General features: G+C 43.5%; 1 pseudogene; it reads right to left on the bottom strand.

The window, feature by feature from the left end:
- Positions 1–180: 180 nt before the first annotated feature.
- LOC142456160 (KATNB1-like protein 1 pseudogene) lies at positions 181–27,442 on the bottom strand (annotated as a pseudogene).
- Between the last annotated feature and the right edge of the window lie 520 nt (positions 27,443–27,962).

The raw sequence follows: 27,962 nt of genomic DNA, 5'->3' as shown, positions 1-27,962 counted from the left end.
CTTTTTCCCATAATACATTTTTAAAGGGTATAATTTTTATACCAAGAATAATTTTTGGCTTTCAAGTGTATCGAGCCACTTTTTGGCCCAAACAAGGTTTACACTTGGGTTGATACAGGATTAAACTTTACAAAACTGAGCGTTCCCTGAACAATAGAACAAAATGTGGCGCATGCCGCCTCACGGATCTCGGGCTGTGGGGTACAAGCGGGCGGCTTTAGCAAACCAGTCGGATTCCTCATAATTTAGGAAGCTGTAGCTCCCTATGGGGGCACTAGCTAGCGGGGGAAATCTTTCTGTAAGGTACTCGTCCTGGGGGCGGAGAGGAGAAGGCCTCGTCTCATGGCAGCTTCTGTTCTGCCCTCCCTGGAGATTTCATGTGGCCTCTGGTTTCTGTCTTCCCCTAACTCTGCTTCTCTCTCAAAAGACACTGGCTTAAAGCGCACCCGACACTAATTGCCACGGTAGTTTGAAGAAAGCAAACCCATTTCCGAGGGGCATTATGATTGGGAATGAGCGGACACTGCAGTTCAATTCCTACCAAGAGGTGAAACAGAGCAACTCTCTTTTTTAATCATTTTATTGGGGCCTCGGACAATTCTTCTCACAATCCATACATACATCCATGGTGTCAAGCACATTTGTACATTTGTTGCCATCATCATTCTCAAAACATTTGCCCTTGGTATCAGCTTATTCTTTCCTCTCCCTCTCTTACCACCCTCATGAACCCTTGATAGTTTATAAATTATTATTTTGTTATGTCTTACACTGTCTGACATCGCCCCTCGCCCCCTTCTCTGTTGTCCATCCCCCAGGGAGGAGGTTATACATACATTCTTGCAATCGGTTCCCCCTTTCTACCCCACATTCCTTCTATCTTCCAGTATCGCCACTCTCACCATTGGTCCTGAAAGGATCATCCGTCCTGGATTCCCTGTTTCCAGTTCCTGTCTATACCAGTGTACATCCTCTGGGCTAGCCAGATGTTAGGTAGAACTGGGATCATGAGGGGGGTCGGGGGGACAGTAGGAAACATTTAGGAACTAGAGGAAAGTTGTATGTTTCATCGTTGCTACACTTCCGCCTGACTGGCTTGTCTCCCCCCACAACCCGTCTGTAAGGGGGTGTTCAGTTGTGTACAGATGGGCTTTGGGTCCCCACTCGAATGATACGATTTTTTCCCCCTTTGATGCCTGATACCAGGGCAACTCTTTAGTAGAGAAAAACTAGCTCTAACGCAGGTTAGCATGTTTCCTGAACTGTGAATCTTAAGAACATACAGCTCCCATCTTGTGCATAAGGAAATGTGCACAAGTTGGAGAGGCAGAGGGCAGAGGGTAGACAGGAGTGAGGACCTGAAGAAAGCCCTTGCCCTGAACACAATGGCTTGATTCAGCTGGCCTCACATTCTGGGGACCTGGGTGGTATTTGATATCCACAGTAGCTTCGAAAGAAGCCACTAATCTTGGGGACACAATGGAAGCCTCTCAAGGTCATAGACCAGCCTCCCGTGTCTCAGGTGACTCAAGTGTCTTTTTTCTCTTGCTTTCCTCACCTGCTTAAGTTATATGCAGCTGGCTCTCCTAGTGATCTTAAGGTGTCGTGTCTTATATTAGCAGATTTTCTGTAAACACTTATTAGTGTACTCAAGGATGAGAGGAGAGGAAAACAAGACCAAATTTGCAATAAATTATCAAGCTGGGTGATCGTGACCAATCCATGGATTTGTTTTTAGAAGCTATGGTTTGTTTCTAAATGAACGTGTGTCCTTAAATAATGGACTGCCAGGTTGCAACAGGACTAGAGAGAACATTTGGATCAGAGATCTTTTAAATGCAGGTAGAGACCCATTCCGGGGCCCTGATAACAATAGAATGAGTCAGCGGGGAATGTTTTTTTATTGTGGTAAGACAGACAAAACCTTGGCCAATTTCACAGTCTTTACATGCATGCTTCTTTGACAACACAGTGATTATGCTGCGCAACACGTATCCGTGTCTCTATTGACAAATGTTCCCCCAGCAGTATCGGTGACCAAGTTCGTCATCACCAGAAACTTACACTCTGGCTTCCTAAGCAAAGACTTTGCTTCCCTCTCCCACCGAGCTCTGCTAACCAACAGTAACCGTGGTCTGTATACATGTGCCTCTCCTATTTTATACAACATGATGATGTGCAAGGTTGCTGCTTGGAACTGCCTCGATGGCAGTAACTTTATTGTTTTGTTTTATTTTAATGCATCACTGCTTTTGAATCTCGATTTCAAACCTAGGAGCAGAATTGCTAGATCACATGATGAATCATGATCGATTTTTTTTTCTGAAGAACAACCAAACGGCTCCAATGTCTGTACCATTTTGAATTCCTCTCAGCTGTGGATGAGGGTTCCAATTTCTCCACATCTTCAGCAACATTTATTTTTCATACTTTTTATCTTAGCCAGTGTCTTTGGCTGGGTTCTCTACAGAAAAAAGCAAAACCAGGGACGCATGCATACATAGAGAAAGTTATATCAGGAAAATGCCTCGCAGGTGTGTAAGCAGGCAAGTCCAAATCAGGCAGGTTCCAAGTCTGTGTGTCAGATGTTAGGATGGAGGCTTCTCCTCCTGAGTTCCTGAGCTGCAGGGGCTGACCAGACCAAGACCAGCAGGAAGATGACAGGCTGGGGGCTGCAGACGAAAATAGAGCTGAGGATGACAGAGCAGATGGCAGACCGAAGATGACTCCCAGGATTGTCAGGCAGCCTGGTAAGCCATTGACTCAAGTCCAAAGAACCCCAGGGCAATGAGCAAGATGCAGAATCCAGACGCTGCAAAAGGCGAGCAAGTTTTCCAGGCTGCTGCTTCTATTGGAAGCAGCTCACACCCTGAAGGGAACTTCCTTTCAGACAATTCCATTCGGGCTTTGACCTGAAGAAGGGTGTTGGGTCCTACCCTAACCTTTAATGGATGAACTACTCCCATTTTGGAGCTGATGATATTATGGGAGGTCCAATAAAGGGGCATTATCAGGTTTTAACTATGTAACCACTGAGAATTCTGGCCCAACCAAGTCGAAACAAAACTTTATCACAACCATTGTCGTTAGGGTGCATCAGAAATGTTAGCACGCAGGTAAGCAAAAGCCAGAAGTGTTGGTGAATCCTTTGGCTCAGTTATGAAGATGTCTGACTATGTCCTGAGTGGTGGTGTATAACTCTTTCTGTATATCATAGTAAAAGTATCTTTGAAAAGTCAATACCATAAACGAGACCTGGTTGGGGGAGGGAGTCATAGAGTCTTTTTCTGGGTAGGTGTGTGTGAATTTTTCAGTGCTACCTATTGGTCACATGGCCTGGAGTCAAGTTGCCTAATCTCATCGATGATTTCAGTAAAATAGGCATGCCAGTCCTCCAGGAGGCTTAACCAGTGGCTTCCTTCATTCCCAGAGTGAGTAGCAGATCTTGATTCCAGAGCTTTCTAATTGCATTCAAGCATCATGTCAACTCCACTATAAGTACAAGCAGCTCTGATGGGCATCTGTGGGTAAACCACAGGCAAATAATAGCAAACAGAAATGGTCTAATTGGAACGGCGGACTCCATAGAACACATTAGCAATTTCATTTTCCATATATTTTAGCTTGAAGATTAGTCGCTCCAAAATAGCCTACCACATTTGCAGCTGTGTCTGTAAAAGAGATGACAAGAAGCGTCTCCATAAAAGCTGACAAGTAATCGAAGAAAATGAACCCATTTTGATAGTCGATTTTTCCTCACAGTTACGCATGAAAATTAGCTTTACTCCACTACCCTTGCTCTAGCCTTTAGTAAGACATCAATTCACAATAACGATGACCTATAGTAGGAAGATCACTCTCTGCAATTAGGATGGTTTCTGAATTCTTTTGCGCAACCTCTGCAAGATCTTTTTTTCCCCCCATTATTTTCCTCAGAACATCCTGCATGAGTCAAAGGCATGAAGGGTGCATAACTATCCTCGGGCAGCTTCAGCTTGGCTGCGGCCCTAGTTACTTTGAGAGGGCGTGGGGGCTACAGAAACGGGCGGGGAAGGTTACGCACACCTGTCACACCTGTCCACTCATTACTGGTGATTGGGGACACGGATGAGCTTTGAGTTCTGGCCCCACAGCTCTTCAACCGACACATTTAAAGCCACGACAACCCCGGTACGCCACCGCATCAGGACTCCACATAAGCGGAGTTTGGCGCGAAATGTGGAGAAGATTTTGCATCAGAGCTCAAACAAAACATCGGAATCTGACCCAACACACGTGATTCTTGTCAACCAAAGCAGTTCATGTTTCGGTCACTCGGCTTTAATTGGCGTTGTTAGTATGCGTTAACACTTTTTCAGCTGTGTTCCAAGCATTTTACTATAATTTTCTTAGTTTTTGTGGCTTTTGTACTGTTTTTAGATAACGTGTACTAAGAACAAGTTTTTTTAAAAGAATCATCATGATAAGGAACTGGTTAACCATGTTATCGATTTTGTTGATGATAATTTAGTAAACCCTTTTAGAAAACAATGAAGGAAACGCCAACAGCTGACCACATTAGGCAGACTTTTTTTTTTTTAAGAGAAAGCCAGCCACTTCCTAGTGAAAAAAAGTAAAGAAGGGGAAAAACTCCTGAAAAGCAGCTCCCAGTTGATTTTATGGAAGGGACTCCCCTTCCAAACAACGACTCGCTCTCCATCCCTCCTCTCCACATCCGTGTCCACAGACCCAGAGCCTCATCAAGCTCAAGGTACGGGCCATAGTGTTATTGCTAAAACTTTTTTAATGTTGTGTTTCTTATTTAACTTATTTAAATCTGAACTTATTTACTTTGAAATTTCTGTGTCCTGTCTCTTATACAAAGGCAAGGTTAGGGTAAAAACTTGGTGGTTGAGAATGGATTAATCTGTTTTCCATTACTTCTTATGAGAAAAGCTGATGTGGAACTCAACTGCATCGCATCTCGATGCTCGTTCTAGAACGGATTAGCGTCGAGGTCCGGGGTTCTACTGTACACAGTTCCAATAGGCATTGATTTCCTAAATCAATAATGTCATTATCCATATAACGTCTTTGTTCGCCCAGAAGTTTCTGGTGTTATTTGCTTGCCCTCTTGGACTGGAAACAGCACCCACATGTTCATGTCACTATGACTTAGAGCTAAATGCCTTCTCTGGTGACTCAATGCTGATTTGGGGCATTTCACTCTCTTTAGGAAATAAAAACAGATGAGCCCAGTTCATTTGGTTTCCAGGCCTGCATGCCAACGGGTCCAAACACTCACTGTTCTATTTTTGCCCGGACAAAGCTGTCAGGTGGTGTTTAAGTCCAAATAGAACAATATTTTCACAATATCAGAGCAAAAGCAGCACAAGCTGATTTTCCGGACCAGTTGGTTGCTCAGACCGTTCTGACGATTCATTTGCTTGATCCTAAAATGGTCCAGGCGGGTCTTGTGAGTCATAGAAGATTTGTGAGGCAAGCAAGAGATGTCTCTGCCTTGCTTTCCCACTCCTCCTCCTCTCTGAATTGCTCTCTGAAAAGGTGCTACACTGTGGTCTTTCATGTGAAGACGGAGCCCAGGAAATGAAGGAATTAAACTTCCTCTTCTGCCCTTGAGGGGAGCTGTGTGTCATTGATCACATGACCCTTAAATTTGAGACAAGCCTGCCCGCTCATGCCAGAGACGTTTGCTTCTACTATTTATTAAGCATTTCCATCTCAGATTGCCTTCAGCATCTTGCAGCTAATACCTGAGGACACGGAAAGGAGATCCCTACGTTTCACAAGGAGAAGGAAACACAGAAGAACGGCAATGGAAGCAGGTCACTAACATGTTCTGTGCACATGCCAGTCGTGGGAGAGGGCACAGGAGCAGAGTGTCTTGTAGAGTCAGACTCTGTTGGATGGTTGGCTGCCAACTGCTTTCATGCCCTCCCATGTCCCCTTCTCTCTGTCCACAACTAACAAAGCCCTGCGCTCCCTCTCTTGGTCCTGGCCCAAATTTCAAACCATATAAGCATTGGCCCACAAGAGGGAACCCTCTCCCCAAACCCAATAAAAATGCAAGCTACTCACTCCGCCCTTATCTCTCAAGCCATTTTTATTTAACTTGCCTGTGAGCCTGCCCTGCCCATCCCAGAAACCCGCATTATGTGAGTGAAAACGTAGCTTCTTATCTGTCTGGCATCATCAGTCTCAGCTGGGGTGTGGGGGAGGGGCCCACGGTCCCTACAAGAAGACCCAGCACCATCTTCAGTCCCTTCCTTTCAGGTTGCTAAATACGAAATGATACCTCACTTAATCCTTTAAATACGCTTACATTAAGTCCTTGTGGCCCTTAAACCTAATATTTGTCCAAGTACTTGAAGAGCAATGTTGTAACAACTCATTCTTTGTCCAATGTTCACAACCGGACCATCACGTCAGTCATGGCGGTCCTGTGGGTTTCTGTTATTTATCTTTTCCCCCCCCCAGACTAAGCCTACACCCGCTGCTCTCCACCGCCACGTTTCCTGTTCACGGGAGCGTGTGTCCGCACGGCCAAGACCGAGCGCTCTTTGGCTCTTTCTCGTGACTCCCTGATGGGTCAATAATAGTTTGCAATAATAGTTTGCAAATGATCAGACGGGTCAGTGATGCTGGCAGCCTGACTCTGAGTCTTTCTAAGTAACTGCACAGTGGTTAGTACAACCAGAAAGAGAGGCCAGGGAACCATTTAGCATCCAACCACCCCCAACCCCCCCAAATCAGATCCCTGCTCATTGAGTTCATTCAGGTGACGCTACGGGACAGAGGAGAACTGCTCCAGAGGCCATCCAGGGCTGCCATCTCTATGGAAGCAAACTGCCCCATCTTTTTCCTGCCGATCAGCTGGTGGCCTTGAACCAGCAGTTGTTATCAGACAAGTGCTTTAACTACTGCGCCACCAGGGCTCAACTGGACATCCAGCATTGCTCTTTCTTGAAGCGAAGAGTTCAAATGTGTCTGCATGAACTAATTTTTAAAATGAGCTAGATGCTTTGAAATGCCCAGTAGGAAAGGCAGCCCACAACCTCCTGACTCAGGTCAGAACCGCATTTGCTGTGTGGCCGATTGCGCTCCGATGAAAGTCCCTGAACTGATTTGATCAAAGAAAACTGGGCTTAGTCATACCTACTTAAAAGCAAAATAGCTGGCCAATATATCACTGATATCGCATTCAAAAATAGCAGAGACCTTTGAGGGCATCTTAAGCAAGTCTATAATTTAAAGAACTGGAAGCCAAACCCTGGGGAGATTAAGGGACTTGCTAAGGTAAGACAACTACTTAGCGACAATACTAAAGTCCAAATTGTATGACTCACACTGTGGCACTCTTTAATTGCAGTCTGTTGTTTTTGCCTGCCCCGAATCCATGCCCCAAGCCCCTTCTTTTGGTAACACACTCCCTTCTTCTTTGTGAAATAATGCCTTCTCTTCTCAGTCCATTGGGCTGATTAAACCTGACTCCTTCCTCCTCTCTGGAAGTTCAGGTCAGTTCAGTGTCGGACACTGTATTCCGGGACTATGTTTGAGGTCGACAGAAAAACACTCTCTTTCCTCTCTGCTGACGGCATAGACCATGAGTTGGGTGCTGCTGGCAGCCATCTTGCCCAGGAAGGGGCAGCTATCACCAACCTCTCTGCATGAGAGAGAGATGAGATGGTTTGTCTCCACAAAGATTTACACGCAGAACCCCCGTATAGCAATTCTACTCTGCCCTATGATGAGTCAGCATCAACTTGATGGCAGTGGGTTTGGGTTTTTTGTTCACTTTATTTTGTTTATTACCTGAAAGGTTGGTGGTTCAAACCCACCCCAAAGCACCCAACAATAAAAGCCTGGTACTCTACTTCCCAAGGTGACAGGCTAGAAAGCCTATCGAGCATAGCGTTTTGCCACGCGTGGGGTTGCCGTGAGTCCGTATTCACTCAACAGCAGCCTCTTTGGTTGTCCAGCTTCAAAGAGGGCACATCCAACCCAGACTACACGTGAACCTGTCCTGTACTCCCCCTTCCTGTCTCTGCTTCTGGAAGCCCAAAGTGATATGCTCGCTCATCCTATTTGACCTACTATGTGAAGAAGAAAGAACCCCGTCCAAAACCATGGGCATGCTTCAACCCTTTTCCATTTTTAAGCCTTTGCTTGGATATAAAGTCTTCGGAAATCCTATGACTTTCTGCCTTTATTCAGAAGAAAATGGTGAATTTAGTTACGAATGTTGGACAATTGTAGAGCAGACACCAGGACTCGCAGCTATTTCTCCACATCAATATATAGGAGTAGTGGGAAATTCAAACAAGAGAATATCATAGAAAAAAATTTTAATTCCAAAGAACATTATAAATGTCTCTTAAAAATAACTTATCTAAAGACAAGTAGTGGTTGCTTAGGCACAGGGTCTAGAGAAGATTGGACAGTGATAGCTAAAAAGTACTGTGGCATTCTTTTTAAAATTTATATTAGGGGCTCATACAACACTTATCACAATCCATACATACACCAATTGTGTAAAGCACATCAGTTCAATCATTGCCCTCATCATTCTGTGGAGTGTTTTTTGAGGTGAAGAGAATGTCCTCAGATGGATCCTGGTGATGGTCCCACCAGTCTATAAATATACTAAAAACCACCCAAGTGCACACTCTAAGTATGTAAATTGTATGCTATGTAAATTATCTCTCAATAATTACCAAAAATCAACCAACCAACAACAAAAATTCCCAACCTAGGGATTGTGCTTGATCTTCCATAGGCTGCACACAATGGTTATCCTCAATAGGACAATGGCTTTATAAAATTGTCTACAGAAAACGAAGATAATTCAGTTGGCTTCTAACAGTTGCTCACAAGTTATTTTGACTATTGATAGTTTAGGAGACTTCATGGATTCGTGGCCAGCTGTCTTCTGCAAGGTCAACAGTTCCAGACTGCCAGCTGCTTGTCAAGAGAAAAACCGGCTTTCTACTCCTCTAAAGAGTTATTAGACTCAAACTCACAGGGGCGGTTTATCATGTCCCTTAGGGTTACTATGACTCAAAATTGCCTCTATGGCCATGAGTTTGCTTGTTTTTTTTTAATTTGGCTTGATGGTTTAGATGACTTTTCTTTGTAACTTCATTAGTAATGTCATTGCTGTAAGTACTTTTGCTAAGGTGACATTTCTGACTATGGACAAAACCCCCCAAAAATGAAGTTCACTGCCATCAAGTGGATTCCAACTCATAGTGACCCTATAGAACAGGGTAGAATTTCCCCTGTGAGTTTCCAAGTCTATAACGATTTACAGAAATTTAAAACCTCATCTTTCTTCCCCAGAGTGGCTGGTGGTTTCGAACTACTGACATGGCAGATAACCTACTACACCACTAGGGCTTTGGACAGGGGGAGCCAAATGGGCATAGAATGAGTCACTGTGACCTGGACCAGAGATAATGTGTAGCATTGAATCCAGCTCCTTCTCTTTGGTGCTAACCATAGGGTTTGGTGCTGAGTGAGATCTACCAGGGCCAGACTGTGGAGATGTGGGGGAAGAGTTGATCTAATTATATCATCAGAGTTTCTAAGTACTCTTTATGTTAGGCACAGGCCTGGGACTACTTTATGATCCTAGACTTATGAAGAGAATTTTGAAGTCTTGTTAGGGACTAGTACAAATAAATTTCAGCTACCACAAATTTGTGCTTCACTGGCTTCATGATAAATTCCCCTGGCAGCTACCTAATACTTGACCTGAATTGGCCATTTTTCTTGGTTATCTACGAGGATCTCCAAGAGTGAGTCAGAGAAGAAAGGGTTAAGAAAAACTCCCAGTTGTCAAGCCTTGTGTTGTGAGAAAGTTCAGAGCTGAACTTGGGCATCAGGAATTGTGCTTCGGTTGTCTCTACCTAATAGAACTCACTGCCGTGGCATCTGTTCTGACTCATATCAGCTCTACAGGACAGAGCAGAACTGCCGCTGTGAGTTTCTGAGACCGGAGAGCTCTCCGGGAACAGAAAGCCTCATCTTTCTCCCTTGGAGCAGCTGGTGGTTTTGAGATTTGGACCTTGAGGTTAACTGCTCAACAGGTAACCCCTACACCACCAGGCTCCACAGCCTGGTCATTGTTAGATAGCAATCAAGACAATCTTTCATCAAAATTTATACATGAGAACAAGAAAAATCTAAAGGTGGGTGTCAATCCAATGTTTCTGGGGACGTAGAAGTTCACAAGAAACTTTGAGAGGTGGTTGAAGATTGTTACACGAATTCCCTAAAGCCACAGATTGATCAAATACCCATGTCTCTGACACATCCTCACCAAGGCATCATGGAAAGTGTTTGGCCGTGTTTATTTACTTAGCACTTAACCTAGTTGAAACGGATGGTTCTGAACACTGTTTGGAAAAGAATGGGGTAAGGGCTGACAAATCTTTGTTCTGGAGGATTATAGGCTTAAAGATGCAAAGGCTGGTGGAAATGGAGCCCTGAATGGCCTCTCTGTGCAGACCCAGCCATGTAGAGGCTCTGAGATTTTTAATCTTAAAAGGGGAGAACTTTAAATCAAAGGAAGGCCAGCTCCCCTACAAGTCCTCACCTACAAATCAAATCACGTGGAAAGAAAGGGCTTAATGTTCAAGTCCAGAGACTTAAAAAAACATACTAAAAAAACTTCTCAGCATGGAATATATTCTCACATAGAAGTTTCTACCATACCTGAGAGGACCATGAATCTGCCTCAGAGGCCTTTCCTTTCCTGCTCTAAGGAACCACACCTTTACATCTTCCTATTCTTTATGATATTACGTTTGTAGCCTCTTCTCCCACTCCAGTGTTCCACCAACTCCACTGCCGCCCGCCTCCCGCCCCAACACACACACACACACACACACACACACACACACACACACACACACGGCAACAATCCAATTGCTGCAAGAAGGAAAAAATAAATCTTCATAATCCTTAAAGCAAATACTGTTAACACAAAAGGATTATTTTAAAAAAAAGTTCACTCTGTATTCTCTTGACCTTCACAAAGTTTCCAAAAAGAAGATGCCTCTGAAGAGAAGGAATCTCTGCAGGCCGGCGGTATCAGCAGTGGTCACTGTTAAATCCAGGCAGAAGCTGGAGCGGAGACCCCTGCCCTGTGAGTTAATGCCTAAAAGGAAAACACTGTATTAGCCTGCAGAAAGGGTATCCGATCATGAAGCACGAAGCATCCAAGTGCTGGTTGTGTGGCAGGGCACCAGCAGAGTGTCCTGGAAGGGCTTGGGCTGGACAACGTTTCCGTGACTTGAACTTCACTCGTCTTTACTTGCTGATACTTCTGTGTGACATTAGAGAGCCTGGGGTGCATCAGTCAAGTGTGAGAGGTCTCAAACAGGCTTTCTCTTTAGCACCAAAATGAAGATCATGAAGAGCCCCAGGTTGGGTGATGAGCCCTCTAAAGCTTCATCTGAAGATTTTCGCATAGCTACACTCTCTACGCTACGTGGTAGTTAGATTTCATGTCAACTTGCGCTTGTAGAAGGGTGGAGTCCAATCTGTCATTCAAGCCACAGCCTGATAATGTCCCTACAAGGTGCAGCCTTTCTGTAAGAAAGACTCTGGAGACCCCCTACCTTCTCTCTCTCTTCACCTTTCTGCTTGCTGGGATGCTGGGCCTGCTTCCGGGGATAGCCCGTATGGGCCACCCAAGACTGAGAGCTACTGGTTCCCTGTCATGTTTCCATGGTCTTTGGACCCCTGCAACTGTGCATCTACTGACCTATGGTTTCCCTGCGTCCCGCTTCACCTTTCTACATGCTGGGCCTGCAGCTATGTGAGTGGGAAGAGGGCCCTGGCTGGCGTCAGCCCCTGGACGGAAGTTGGACGGGCTTGGAGGCCTTTTTGGCAGAAGGTTACTTCTAATGTTAGTGCTGTTTCTTATACACAGAGGAGTGTCACTGGTGTGTTTTCCTAGACAGCCCAGCCTAACACACCTATGATAGGTGAATGTACCAGAACAATGAACAAACCATTTTTACAAGATGGATTACTGTTTGCCTTGCTAGCTTGCGTTGAATCAGCACCAACTCATGACTACCTCACCTACAACAAAAGGAAATGCTGCTCAGTCCTACATCATCTGCATGACAATGGTCCTTTATGGATCTCTAAGTATAATAAGATCGTGCTTAAGATACAAGTGCAACTGCTATAGTGTCCCTTATCCTGGGATAAGGCTTCGTGGACCCTAAATTACCTTCCTGTTTGGGGGTAATGAGCGCTTAAGGGGGTCTATCTTTAAAGTGACTGCCTGAGCGATGAGTGATCTAGGCATGAGGTGGGGGTCAGGCCAGAACAAGTCCTCGATAGAACTAAAAGGAGAGAGCAGGGTACCTGGTATAAGATGAGACATCAAAGATGATAAACCTGTCCGATTGCGTCCACTCTGAGATCCAGCACAACGCCATCTCCACAAAACTTTCCCTGACCCCTTCCACCGGCCGCCCGAGTGTGTGAGATCGCTTGCAAACTCGCATAGACGTCATTTGAGCGTCTCATACCATTTACTATCGTCTGCTTTGCATCACAGTTATTAGGATCACTCAGTTATTAGGATGGTACATTCCTTCAGGGCAGAAACCCATTGTTGGATCTCCCTTCATGCCAGCGGTTCTCAAGCTGTGGGTGGAGACCCCTTTGGGGTCAAATGACCTTTTCACGGGGGTCACCTAAACCATTGGAAAACACAAATATTTCACAATATATAATTATATATTGTTTTGTAATTGATCACTATGCTGTAATTATGTTCAATTTGTAACAATGAAAATATATCCTGCATATCAGATATTTACATTATGATTCATAACAGTAGTAAAATTACAGTTATGAAGTAGCAATGAAAATAATCTATGGTTGGGGTGTTACCACCACATGAGGAACTGTATTAAAGGGTCGTGGCATGAGGAAGGTTGAGAGCCACTGCTCTATGCTTTACACATGGTAAGTACTCAATGTAGATATATACGTTTTATTTAATTAAAATGAAGGAATTTTAATGGATAATCTCAATTATTCATTTAACTAAATGTACCTCATTAAGTAACTTTTAGTGGACAGTGTCCATTATGCAAATAATGCAGATAAGCATACTAAAGTCACCAATCCATCAAACAAGAGCTTTCCCATCTTTCTCCCCACAATAAATAATAATTACATGTACTGATATTCACCCCAAATATTTACCTAGTTTAACTCCTTTTCATGGCGTGTGATTCTTCTATGAACATCGTTAGGTTTACAACTCCCTCTGCTGTTGCGTTTTGTTTTTCTTATGAGGGTGTTGAGTATGCTGCTGTTTGGTGTCATTTTGGAACTGGGCATCATGTTTCTGGAGACCAAGAGGTCCTGAGCTCTTTGTGTGGTTGGAAGGAGACTTTTCGTGGACTCCCTGTGGCCTACCATGATGGTGGGTTGGACAGCCACATAGGCAGCAACTCAATGGCCATCGTACTCCTTAGACAATAAATGCATATCTTCACATTAAGATAATTTAACTGGACAGGGGCTTGAGATTTCCTCTCCAAATCCATCCCTTACATGATTACTATTCATATTTTTCTTTCTTGGATATACAAATCTTCTTTAAAAAAAGACAGATTCAGTTGATGTTGGTCGGTGTCTTTGCTTGGGTTGTTATTCAGTGACCCTCTGTCCAACAGAAAGAACCCCTGTCCAGTCCTCCACCATCCTCACCATTGTTAGGTCTGAGGCCAGTGTCACAGCCAAAGACTCCTCTGCCCTCCTCCTAGAGGATCCTCCTCTTTTCCATTGACCCTCTATCAACTATGATATTCTTTCCAGGGAGTGATCTCTCCTGATTATATGTCCAAAGTAGGTGAGACAGCGTCTCGACTCTCAAATCCTCAGTGATCCAATCCACAAGTTCTAAGGAGCAATGTAGCAGTGCTTATCCAACACAGATTTGTCTGTTCAGCCAGTAGCCCCTGGAACGCTCCGTATTCTTTGCTACACTATCATTCAGGTGCATCCGTTTTTGTGTGCTCTTCATGGTGCACTGCCCAGCTGTCATATGCGTATGAGGGAATCAGAAATGCCAGGGCTCGGGTCAGGAACGCCTTAATCCTCCAAGTTCCATTGTAGCTCTTCAACACTTTAAAAGAGTCTTGTGCAGGAGAAAGATAAGGCTCTCTACTCCCATGAAAAGGGAACAGGGGCTGTTGCACCCTGTCCTATTGGGTCACTATGAGTCACAATCAGAGTCAATTTCTACTCCTAGGGACTCGGTATAATAGGATAGAACTGCCCATGTGAGTTTCTGAGACTATCTCTTTTGGGGAGTAGAAAGCCCCCCCTCCCCGAATGGCTGGTGGTTTCAAACTGCTAACCTTCAGGTTAGAGCCCAATGTGTAATCACTATGTATCACACCAGGGCTCCAAAGACTAATTTCTTGGCTACTGCTTCCATGAACATCATTTGCTGAAGTAAAATGAAATAACTTCAATCTTTTCTCTATTTATTATGATGCTATTAGTCCAGTTGTAAGGATTTTAATAAATACTCTTAGGTGTAGAATAGTTGTTACCAACTTTATGAGAAACAATTGGTAAGCCATTAACTACATTCATTAAAAGTGCCAACTCCTTGAATTTAGACAGGTTTACCCTCTTGTATGAAACCACCACCACAGTCATGTGGTAACACAGAACATGTCATAACCTCACTATAAGTTTTTCATTTTAAAATCATTGTATCTGTTACTATATTTTACATAATAATTAGTTTTGTATTCGAGTCTGGTGCTCAGAATATTGTAAAATTTGTCTAAGTCAACACAGATTTAATTGATTCCTTCGGTAGCTATATAAAAATGTCATATGTATGGTTACCATAATTTATCCAACACTTTCCTCATTGACGGGTATTTTTCAGCCTGTTTCAGTTTTTGCTAACACATTGGTTGACACGGCAAAGGCTATGTAGTCTATATTTATGTCATTTTGTCTCTGTAGAATAGATTCTTAGAAATGGTTTCGCAAGGCCATCAGACACAAGCATTTTAAATGAAGAGCTGTAGATCTTTGCAGAGGAATATGCTATAATGGAGTGCTTTGTGCAAGGTGGTCACTGCCCCGCCTCTAGTTCACACTGGGGAACCAGTCGCTGTGCCAACCATTGCAGTGGGAGTGAGCATGGCACAAATAGAAACTACGGTAGCTCTGGGAGCGTTTCCCACTCTTTGTAGACAGTTGCAGAGCCTCCATTCCTTGTCACTGTTATGAGGGGCTGTCCAGTGGTTCTGACTCACAGCGATATCATGAGCAAGAGAATGAAATACTGCCCAGCTCTGTGTCATTGTTGCTGCCACTTGAGTCAACCCATCCTCTGGGAGCTCGTCTTCATTTTTGCAGCCTTTCTACTTCACTAAGCACCGTGTCCTTTTACAGGGTCTGTTCCCTCCAAATAACCAATACAAAATATGAGATGAAGTCTTACCAGTCTTGTTTCGAAGGAACATTCAGACTCCACCTCTCAGACAGATCGGTTTACTCTTCTCTAAGTCCATGGTACTTTCAATGCTCTTCGCCAGCTCCATGATTCAAATGCATTGTTCAATGTCCACCTTTCCCTACATGAGACCGTTCAAAATACCATGGCTTTGGATCAGATGCACCTCAGTCCTCAACGCAGCTCTTTGCTCTTCCACGCTTTAGAGAGGTTGTATGCATCGGTTTACTCAGCGCAATGCATGATTTGATTTCCTGACTGCTGTTTCCATGAGCACTGATTTCTGATCCAAGAAAGATGAAACCTTTGATGTCTCCAGTCTTTCTTTGTTATCCTGACGTTACCCAGTGGTCCAGTTGTGAGGATTTTGATTTTCTTTACATTGAGTGACAATCCTTCACCTTCATCAGCAGGTATTTTAGGTCCTTCTCACTTTCAGCAAGCAAGGCGTGTCATCTGCATGTCACAGGTTGTTAATAAGCCCTCCTCCAATCCTGACTGCATTCTTCTTCATAAAATCTGATTTATCTGATGGTGTGCTCAGTATTCAGACTGGGTGCCTATGGTGAGAGGACACAGCCTTCAAGTACACTTTTCCCGCTTTCAAACCAGGCAGTATCCCCTTGTTCTGTTCACACAACGGCCTCTTGATCCACATACAGGTTCCTGCTGAACACATGAAACGTCTGAAATTTCATTCTTTTCAAGGCTGCTCATAGTGTGTTTGGGTTCATGCAGTCAGATGCTTTTGCATACTCAATAAAACACAAGTAAATATTTTTATGTTATTTTCTGCTTTGGTTCAAAATCCATCTGCCAGCAGCAGTGGTATCCCATGACCTCTTCTGAGTCTGCCTGAATTTCTGGCAGCTCCTGCTCGATGTACCACTGCAACATTGTTGGATTATTGTCAGCAGAATGTTACTTGCCTATGATATTAAGGATACTGTTCCGGATTTGAACATTCTGTTGGGTCACTTTCCTTTGGAATGGGTCCACATCAGTTGGCCAAGAAGCTGTCTTATCAATTTCTTGGCATAGGTAAGTGAGTGTTTCCAGTGCCTTATCAGCTTGTTGAGACATTTCAATTGGTCTTCCCTCAATTCCTAATGCAGCGAGGACTTCTTGCTTCTTGCCTTTTGAGCAGATGCTACCTCTAAATGTTGAATGTTGACAAGCTCATTTTAGTACAGTGACCTGTGTATTGCTTTCATTTTCTTTTTTAATCGTTCTATTAGGGGCTCATACAACTCCTATCACAATCCATACATACATCAACTGTGTAAAGCACATTTGTACATTCATTGCCTTCATCATTCTCAAAACCTTTGCTCTCCACCTAAGCCCCTGGCATCGGCTCCTCATTTCCCCTCTCCCTTCCTGCTCCCCCTCCCTCATGAACCCTTAATAATTTATAAATTATTATTTTGTCATATCTTGCCCTGTCCGATGTCTCCCTTCACCCACTTTTCTGTTGTCCGTCCCCCAGGGAGAAGGTCACATGTAGATCCTTGTAATCAGTTCCCCACTTCCAACCCACTCTCCCTCTACCCTCCCAGTATCGCCACTCACACCACTGGTCCTGAAGGATGCTTCCTACATCATTCAATATTTCACCATAAAATCCTTCCAATACTGTAACCTGAGGCTTGAATTTTTCATCAGTTTGTTCAGCTTAAGATATATTGAACATATCCTTTATTTTTTATTTCCTTTCTCGAGGTCTCCAGAGTTGATTATAACCCTTTACTTTGCCTTCTGGGGCTGCTCTTTACATTTTCTGCTCAGCTCTTTCACTTGATCATTTCTTATATTTTCTTTATTCTATGACCCAAAGAAAGTTTCAAAGTCTCTTCTGACACCCATGGCCATTTCCTTCCTTCATGTTTGATGTTCTTGATGTCAACCCGTGGCACATTGAATCTTCTATCATTAATGTTCAAGGCGTCCAATCTATTCCTGAGATAGTTTCACAATTCAGGTGGGATGTACTCAGCTCATACTTTGGCTCTTTGGGATTTGTTTTAATTTTCTGCAACCTTAACTTGGATGTTAGCTTACACACAAGCCATTGATTGTCTGTCCCATGAGCCCCCTGACCTCATTTTGGCTGTTGATATTGAACTTCTCCATTTTCTCTTTCCACTAAACTCACTGACATCAAGCCAATGCAGATTCATTGGGACCCTGTAGGACAGAGTAGAACTTTAACTCTTCACAAGAGTAGAGGCTCATCTTTCCCTCCCATGGGGCAGCCACTGGGTTCAAGCCACTAATCTTGTGGTTAACAGTTCGGTGAGTAACCCACTACGCTACCCCGAACTCTCCTTCTACAGATGTAGTCAACTTGATCTCTGTTTATCAGAAATCCATGTGTACTGTTGCCATTTATGTTGTTGAAAAAATTATATTTGCCACGAAGAAGTCCTTGGTCTTGCAAAATCCTATCATGCTGTCTCCACAAAGGTCGTGCTTTCCAACTACTGTTATTTCCTCTTCAGCTCCAACTTTAGAATTCCAATCACCAATAATTATGTATTCCAATCACCAAAAATTGTATATTTCATCAAGTTCATACTGAAGAAGTTGGTAGAATACTTCAACTGTGAATGGCCTTTGACATTTCTGGCATAGTAAACCATAGAATGGTCTGATTCAAAATGGTCAGTATCAGTCAGCTCACTACTGCCTAGGAGATCAATTTTTAGGTGTTCCATTTCATTTATTTGTTTTTTTTTTGGTTTGTTTTTTTAGGAACATTCTTCCCTTTATTTTTTTTAAACATTTTATTAGGGGCTCATACAACTCTTATCACAATCCATACATATACATACATCAATTGTATAAAGCACATCTGCACATTCCCTGCCCCAATCATTCTCAAAGCATTTGCTCTCCACTTAAGCCCTTTGCATCAGGTCCTCTTTTTTACCCCTCCCTCCCCGCTCCTCCCTCCCTCATGTGCCCTTGGTAATTTATACATTGTTATTTTGTCATATCTTGCCCTATCCAGAGTCTACCTTCCCCCCCTTCTCTGCTGTCCATCTCCCAGGGAGGAGGTCACATGTGGATCCTTGTAATCAGTTCCTCCTTTCCGACCCACTCACCCGCCACTCTCCCAGCATCGCCCCTCACACCCTTGGTCCTGAAGGTATCATTTCATTTATTAAGACTTCTTATTTTCCTAGATTCGTACTTCATACATTCTAAGTCCCAGTTACTATGAGATGTTTTTATCTGTCCGTAGTTGGAGTCATACTCCGCCCACAATGAAGGCTTTGAGAGCTTCACTTCATCCAAATCATTATGTTCTCCTCAACTTTGAGAAGGCAGTTTGTCCTCAGTCATATTCTGAGTGCCTTCCATCCAGAGGGGATCATCTTCCAGCGCTCTATCTGACAAAGCTGTGACGCTAACCACCAGGCGTTCAGTATCTGACAATGTTCCGCTGCTGTGCACAAGGCTGTCAGTGGCTCATCCCCCTGAAGTGGACAGATGACTCCTTCTTCGTGGTCTGTGCTTAGTCGGGAAGCTCTGCTGAAAGCTCTTACCCTTGGGTGACGCTGCTGCTATTTGAGTGACCGGTGACGTAGTTCCCAACATCACAACAACACCCACACACGCTACCACAGGGCGACAAACCAATGGACAGGTGACAGACACCATACTTAGGGCTTTCCAATGACTGTTCCCTACACATGATAGGACTGACAATCTTCAGTCATGCAGGTATGAGTGACAGTGTCCCCTTCCTAGGGAAGCTTTTCCTGGCTCCCTGGCTACCTCCCCTCACATACCTTGCTCTTTACCTTTTTGTTCTTACTTCGCAGCACTTACACTTTTGAGATTCCAATCTCTCTGTGTCCAAACCCACCCCATGTGCTAACGGCTTTTTTTTCTTATTTTTTGTCACCCTTTCCTGAGCTCATCTCTCCCTTGATGGTTGCAATAGTCTCTTGGCAAACTCACCCGCAAGCCAGGGGGGTGAGGTGGGCTGCTTTTTACATGCATAGAAATCCTTGCTACTTCCCTGCTCCAAATGCTCCACTTGCTTTGTCGGCATGCAGTGTTTTCACCCAGACTCGGGTTTGCCAGGCTTTCCTGGAGGCGCAGGGTGTTTATTGCTCAAGCCTAGATGTCCCATTCCTTGCTGGTTCACTCTATGAAGCCACGCTGGCCTCTCTGTTGTTCACACAAAAAAAGGGACATTCTTTCTTCAGGGTTTTTGTAACTGTGGTTCCTCCTACTGGGAACAAAACCCCAGGCCAATGTTCCTACTTCTATGACTCCCTGCTGGATGTGCTGCTCTGTTTCCCACTCTTCTATGGCCTGAAGAGTAACCACAGGGCCCTTCCAGCCAGAGAAGGTATGTAGCACACATGTCAGTATCTTTCTACTGACTGGGACCAGGAATCCCTGCTTAGGACTCTATTGTCTACCCACTTTCCTGCCCAGACCCATTTAGAATGGAGGGATGCACCTGGAGAACATAGAACCCGACTCCACAGCTGGACCTCCTTTTATGGACAGGGACTGGCTGGGAAGAGGGCAAAGGCTGGTGAGAAGAAGGTCGAATCTTGTAAGTCTAAGGAGCTAAAAAGCACAGGTCTCCTAATTTGGGGAGCATATGGTATATTGGTCATGACACTTCACCCTGCCCTTTGTTTACAGGGGGAATGACATTCCTTGCTGTTTCACTTGGGTCCAGTGCCTGTGTTATTTCAATTGGCCAAGAGAGGAGAGCAAAGATCCAGAGGTGGATCCACAACCAGAACAGTAAGTCCAGATGTTCTCAAAACGTACGGTTGCTCCAGCTTCTCTCAGAGTTCAGAACCAAAGATATGTGACCTCTCATGCTGTGCTCTTCTGCCCTGCTTTACGTTCTTTCAAAGAAATGACCATTAGCCAGCAGCTTGATTTTCTTACGTCTGTATGCACTGCCTTTAACTAATGGGTATATAATCTACAATGCCGTGGTTGTGAGTGCTTTTTCCCCTACTCACTTCTTCAGTGAAGGAGCCCAGATGGGTTGCAATTTGGGCTGCTAACTGCAAAGTCAGGGTATCGCAACTCCCAGTCGCTGCAAAGGAGAAAGATAAGGCCTTCTAGTCCCATAACGATGAACCACCTCGGACTAAGGATGGCAGTGGAAGCCACATGGGTCCCCACATGGATTAAGGCTTTGTTGAATTCCTTCATGTCATTAAACAGGGATGTGAAAGCCCTGTTCATAGAAAGAGTGAATTGGAAAGAAGATTACTGCAGATAACAACGTGGTAAAATTTAACCTCATGTCCTCCCTCAATACAAGAATGCTTTGTTCTATTAAATGGACATCCCATGATACGCACCTTTCCAACATGATCGCTGAAGACAAATGTGTGCATATGCAAGTGTGGTGAATAGAGCTGATGGTGCCTGGCTATCAAAAGATATAGTGCCTGGGGTTTTAAAGGCTCGAAGGTAAACAAGCCATCATCTATCTCAGAAGCAACAAAGCCCATATAGAAGAAGCACACCTGCCTGTGTGATCATGAGGTATTGAAGGGATCAGGTATCAGGCATCAAAGAACAAAAAAATCATGTCATTATGAACACGGGGGAATGCATATTGGGAACCCAAAACTCATCTGTAAGCAACTGGACATCCCTTTGCAGAGGAGTCGAGGGGAGGAGATGAGCCAGCCAGGGTGCAGTGTAACATTGATGAAACACGCAACTTTCCTCTAGTTCTTAAATACTTCCTCCCCCTCCCTACCATCATGATCCCACTTCTGCCTTACAAATCTGGCTAGACCAGAGGATGTGCACTGGTACAGATAGGAACTGGAAACACAGAGAATCCAGGATGGATGATCCCTTTAGGACCAGTGGTGAGAGTGGGGATACCGGGAGGGTGGTGGGTAGGTGTGGTAGAAAGGGGGAACTGATTACAATGATCTACATATAACCTACTCCCTGTAAGATGGACAACAGAAAAGTGGGTGAAGGGAGATGAAGGACAGTGTCAGATATGATAAAATAATAATTTATAAATTATCAAGATGTTCATGAAGGAGGGGAGAATAGGGAGAGGGGAAAAATGAGGAACTGATAGCAAGGGCTCAAGTAGAAAGCAAATGTTTTGAGAACGATGAGGACAACAAATGTACAAATGTGCTTGACACATGGATGTATGTATGGATTGTGATAAGAGTAGTATGAACCCCCCAATAAAATGATTTTTTTGAAAACTTAACATCTTACCATTTGTTTTCCCTTTCAACCCATTTTTAAAGTCTTCTTAGTTTTATTGCTTCTTTCTAGTTCCTTTTGAAGTGAGATTTTTCGGTCTTAATATATTGTGGCTCCGGGGTTTGTTTGCTTGTTTCTTTTTCTTATTGTATGATTTTTTATATGAAATCCAGGATAGGTAAGCTATAGAGACAGCACCTGGATCGATGGTTTCTTGTGGTTATGCCAGGAGGTTGGGGGGACAGAAGGTGCTAATTACAATGGGTGCAAGAAGGAAGAAAATGTTCCACAATTGATTGTGGCAATAAGTGCACACACTTTTGAGGTGCTTGGACCATTGATCCAAGTACCTTGAAAGGCTTAGGCTAAGCACTATTTCCTTCCTAAAAATTTTTCCTATTTTCATATTATTTCAGACCATCATGGGCCACAAAATATGATCTCAGGGACTGCACATGGCCTGCAGACTGCCAGTTTGACACCCCTGATCTATATGATATGTGAATTAAAAAAACATTTTATTAGGGACTCATACAACTCTTATCACAATCCATACATACATCAATTGTATAAAGCACATCTGTACATTCTTTGCCCTCATCGTTTTCAAAGCATTTGCTTTCCACTTAAGCCCTTTGCATCAAGTCCTCTTTTTTCCCCTCCCTCCCCGCTCCCACCTCCATCATGTGCCCTTTATAATTTATAAATTATTATATTGTCATATTTTTCCCTGTCCGGCATCTCCCTTCACCCCCTTTTCTGTTGTCCATCCCCCAGGGAGGAGGTCACATGTAGATCCTTGTAATTGGTTCCCTCTTTCCAACCCACTCACCATCTACCCTCCGGGTATCACCCCTCACACCCCTGGGATATGTGAATTATATAGAAATAAAAATTTGTATGTTTTGAAAAAAATGAACTGTTTTGGATACCCACAGGGGCTATTCTCTTTACCCGATAGGGTCTCAATGAGTCGTCAGGAGCATACTTGGTTCTCAGTAAATATTTCTGAGTAAACACTGAAAGCATACTTATTTTACACCTCTCTCAGCTAAAATGTAAGCTTCCAGAGAGCAGGGACCTCATTTCTCTCCTTCACAATTGTGTCTCCAGAGGCCAGTGACCAGCACTGTCCTTGGCTTGCGGTAAAACTTCAGGAACTATTTGTTAAATGACCAGCGCAATCTGAATAAACATTAAGCTGGCCGTGTGCAGGACTCAGTGAGCAGTGGCTAGTTATATGCTCTTTTGGAGGCAGATTATGTTTTGTTTAGATGAATTTTGAATGTGTCAGGGTTGGGGAAGTCTGTAAGACGATCTCTAAGAAATTGCTGATAATCAAAAGATGAAGAGTTGATAGTGATCCGGAAGTGCCTCCTTTATGAATGCTGGAGAGTCTATAAAAAAGAAGTTTGTTCAAGGTGAGCGATTAACTGTGAACTGGTCTGGCCTGTTGGACCTGTGTGTGAAGAAATGGAAGCTATTTCCCTGTGCCAGGCAGAGCCAGCTAGGAGTGTGTGAGTTTGGATCAACAGCCGGTGAGCAAAGTGGACCCCCACTGCTCTGACGTACGCAGACAGGCAGCCACAGGGTGGACCAGGGCTGTGACCATGTCTGGAGCTGGGTTTCACACGCAGATAAAATACCTACACTGTTTTACTAGAGCCCCAGTGATTCTTGTAGATTCTCCTAGATCATAAATCATAGTTGTAAAAACCTCACGGGGATCTTGCTGAAATGTAGATTTTATATATATATGATATCCGAGGCAGAGAGGCAAAATGGGTGTCCACAATGTACGGTCTGATATTGTTCCTGCTTTCAAATGTGGAATTTATTATTCAAAATCCTTGGATCGCACAGGCTGGTATGCTTCTTCCACATTAACTTAGCGGATACCTCACTTAGATGGCCACTTGTTTGAAGACAAGCCTTTAAGACCCCAGGCAAGACTCTTTCTGCTAACCAAGCACCATCTGGTTCCTTCACACTGTTTGCTATTGCACAATGACGGAAGGGAGATGCAGTTTTTTATGTCTTCATGCCAAGAAGTTTTGAAACGAATAACTCACTGGACCTCCAGAAGAAACAGGCACCTTTCCTGGACTCAGAGACCGTGATGGACTCAACTCCCACTGCCATCAAGTCAGCCACGACTCCTCCCGCCCTATGGGACAGAGGAGGACTGCCCTTGAGATCTCCACATGAGAAGAGAGCCTCACCTTTCTCCTGCAGAGCAGCCGGTGGCTTCAAACCATTGACCTGTGGTTTGCAGCTCACCGTGTAATGCACTACTCACCACCAATGCTCATGTAATGCACAGAGTGGGGAGTGACAGGAATGAAACACCATCCCAGCACTACCTGCTGAAGAGTCGTTCCTCTCCCAGTTAGCGAGGGCATCCTCAGTCCCCGAGTTGGAGATTACTCAGTCCCTGGGTTCCCGCCACTTTCTTTCCATGCCTGTTTCCAAGCCCAGCGTGCCCACCATGATCACCTCTGGAAAAGCCAATCTGCTTGCTTTCTCCTTGTTGCTAGTCTGAAGACAAAGGGCTCATGGAACCAGGCAACGATGTTTTCAGAAGATCCAGCAGACATTTCTTCGCCTGCCTGCCATGGTTTCTTACAGCCCAAACAGCCAGAGCATGAAAGGCCCTTTGGTGGGAGCTGACAAGGTAATTTAATAGACGTTCAACCAACAAATAGGATGTGTGTTCAAGGAAGACAAAAAGAACCGAGATGCTCTAAGAACCAAATGAACAATAATAGGAAACGCCGGAAGCAAGAGCCAAAATCCATTCTCACAGTAAAGAAATGCTGAGATCAGCATGATGTCAGCTGCTTCGGTCGCCCTGTCTTCCTTCGGAGGGGCTGCAGCCTTTTCCAGTTTCAAATGACACGCTGTGCCAGCCCCTTCCATTCGAAAGGGCAAATCCGCCTGCCTGCCTTCTGTGCCTTTCCTGCAGCCAGGTACTCACTAGATGCTTCCAAACGATCCTGGAGACACGCAATGAAAAGATAATGAGTTTCCCCAAGGACTTTGTAGATCCCTCGTGATAATATGAGGACTTCAGTCAAGGCTTACCTAAGCCATGTTTTTAAATATTACTTTTGAAAAACCTCATCTGATAGAATATAAAAGAGCTAATATTGATAAAGACATGTAAATCTTTTCAAAATAAATACAGAAAGTATGTGTACAAACACTGAATACCCTGCCAATTGGAATGAGTTTTCCTTCCCCTTTTAAAGAGTTCGGCTTTCTCCAAGGATGAAAATTAAAGGTAATCTCTTACAACATGGTGATCCTGGGGGATGGAAGGGAAGACAGAGGAGCTGATACCAAGGACTCAAGTAGAAAGAAATTGTTTTGGAAACGGTGATGGCAGGATATGTACAAGTGTGCTTAATGCCACTGAATGATGGATTGTTAGAAAATTTGTAAGAGCCCCGAGTAAAATGATTTAAAAAACAGCAACAGGAAAGTCCTCCATAATTAGTGATGACCCTTGAAGCCGATGGTATTTACGTGAATGCTGGCCACTCCTTTTCCCTGCATGTGTGTCTTCAAAAACTTGTAGAACCCTTATCTAGTCTTAGAGTCTCTGAACTCTCTCAGTAAATGGAAACCTTACACCAGGGGAACAAATCTGGTGCTGACATGTTAGCATTAGTAGGTGGAGCTAATTAATTCGGCCACAGAGTTATGGGATGAAGATGAATTTGAGTCACATACTTCAGTGCCCCCAAACCAAACAGCATTCTAACCTCCCTGCCATTACCTCAACACTGTGCTCAGAGATCCAGAAAACTTCTGGCCATCGGAGGTATCGGATGTTTGAGTGATTTTGACTTAGAAAAAGCCACGAGGAAAGCAACACAAGATCACACGTACTATGTCATTCCTTTTTAAAGAGGAAAAATAGAAGGATTTGGTGAATTTACTCCAATGAGAGACACTTAAATGATACAAAACTAAAGATATTAAAAATCTGTACGCAATAAAAAGTGAACATAGATAGGTAGCACCAACATTTCCAGTTAAGCAGTCATATTAGCACATATAAGACATACATACATACCAGGATACTCCGATAAAATACAAAACCCAAAACAGAAATACTAAAAATATTCTCCGGTGTTTGTAATGGTGTGAAATAGGGTTTGACAACATTCTACATGAAGGTAAACCTGTGCTCTAATTCCATGATGTATCATGTCAGAAGCAGGGCTGGTTTTCTTTTTAAGAGATTTTGGTATTTTAACACATTGACTTATTAATAATTAAGGCATTTTTCATGCACAGTAGTCTCTCAGTGAATGAAAACAATATTATTTGCTGTGATCTTTACAATTTTCATTCTTTTCAACATGCAAAAACTGCTGCACATATTTAACTGTTTCCTTTTAAAACATCCTTTTTTTTTAATCCATGATGATTGGTCATTGTGGTTCCTAGTAATAAGTCCTGTGTTATTTTATCACATATTATAAATTGTATTATGCAATAGGCAGGAGGGTATTAGGTTCCAGTAGTCTTTAAACATATAAATCCCAGATGTAGCAATGGCCAACGATCTTTGTAGTGCACTTTCATCTCATTGAAGTTGATGCTGCTCCTTTGGTATATTTTTTCTACTTCAATGTGAAGTAGATAGTTAGGATTTTATTATGTGACTTTTCAACAGAACATGCATATATATATATATATATATATATATATTGTTTCCGATTTCTTCCACAGCTCAGAGTTGTCTGAAGAGACATTTTCTGGAGCTCATATAGTTCAGGGCTAATTTGAATAACTAAACATTCTTTAGCAGATGACACTTCCCAATGCAATTGTAATAAACAAGCATCTGCATCCTTAGCTAAATCAATAGTGTTTCCCTGAACCAAAGTAGGATGGTTTTCCTGTTCCCCAATCCCACTTAACTATTGTTTTAAAATCTGAATATGTCTATCATTTATAATTTCTGTTTGTGACTGCTTGCGGCTAGTTTTAACCAACCATTACCTGTTCTTCAAATTTTCTTTTAAGTAGTGATTTTACTAGAGGCAACAAGTCTACAGAGCAGTCAAGTGAGATGTATTGTTTTTCTTCCTGGAAACGATTGGTATGCACAGGAAGGCCATCCACCACAACACCGAGATCTACCCTCACCAAATAGGCTTCAAGTTCACTTGTCTTTTTCCTGAAGGTTAAAGCTACGTTCAACCTCATATTTCTGCTTAACAAAACTTGTGCAATTGTTCCTTGGTCCTGAGAAATGTCAGGGGGATGGGGAGCCCATTCTTTTGATGATGAGCCTGCTGTCTGTGAAGCACTAGAACCATTGGCGTCAATCAAGTGTGTTCAACAATCAAGGTGTCACTCTTCAAGCAGGTGGCCTGCCCAAGCCAATTCATTTTCATCCTTTGCCATGACACAGCCCCCACTTCTAGGGGGATGTTTTTCTCTGTAACAAGGATTTGGGAAAGGACACTAAAGTTACTTTAGGTAATAGATCACCTTATGTAATTTATCTGGGCTCTTCACAGCTGGTCCAACTGTTCTATTTATGGGAGCAGCCAATGGTTTGGGAGATTTCTTAACCTCCTTTATGTTCTCATTGATGAAATTAGAGTTCTCTTTTCTAGGAAGACCCACAGACTGATCCTCAGTATTATTACACTTTTTTTTAACCATAATGGGTTTCCATACCTCTTAAACACCGGTGCTTCATGGTACATCAGTGCACCAGCCCAGCCCTGGCACTGAGGAACTGCTCTAGCTCTCCTAGAGTGTACCCGGGCTCCCAGGCACACCCCACTGATAGCCATTCAGACGGGGCCTGGCACACCCCCACTGACAGTCATTCAGACAGGGCAGGCATGTGGCCTGCCCAACTTGTGTCATCTTTCTGGTTGGAAACCAGCATTTGACTTTCTTCTCAGACTTGGTGTTCTTTCGTTTTGGCACTACTGTTGATTGTGTCTGAGTCGATACTGGAAATATGAATCCTGAAAATCCGCTCAGAGATGTGTTAAAAATGTCTTCCTCTGCACAGAACCATGGACCAGGTAGATTTGTGGGACTGCCTAAACTTCAAATTCTGACATACCATAGTTGTAGAATTTTTGCAACCTAAGTGTGAAAGAACTATCTGCTTTTTTAAAAACAATTTATTAGGGGCTCATACAGCTCTTATCACAGTCCATACATATAC

The sequence above is a fragment of the Tenrec ecaudatus genome, chromosome 9, assembly GCF_050624435.1.
Source record: "Tenrec ecaudatus isolate mTenEca1 chromosome 9, mTenEca1.hap1, whole genome shotgun sequence".
NCBI classification, from domain to species: domain Eukaryota; kingdom Metazoa; phylum Chordata; class Mammalia; order Afrosoricida; family Tenrecidae; genus Tenrec; species Tenrec ecaudatus.
Note: the sequence above shows the minus strand (reverse complement) of the source record. Positions and strands in the feature narration are given on the sequence as shown.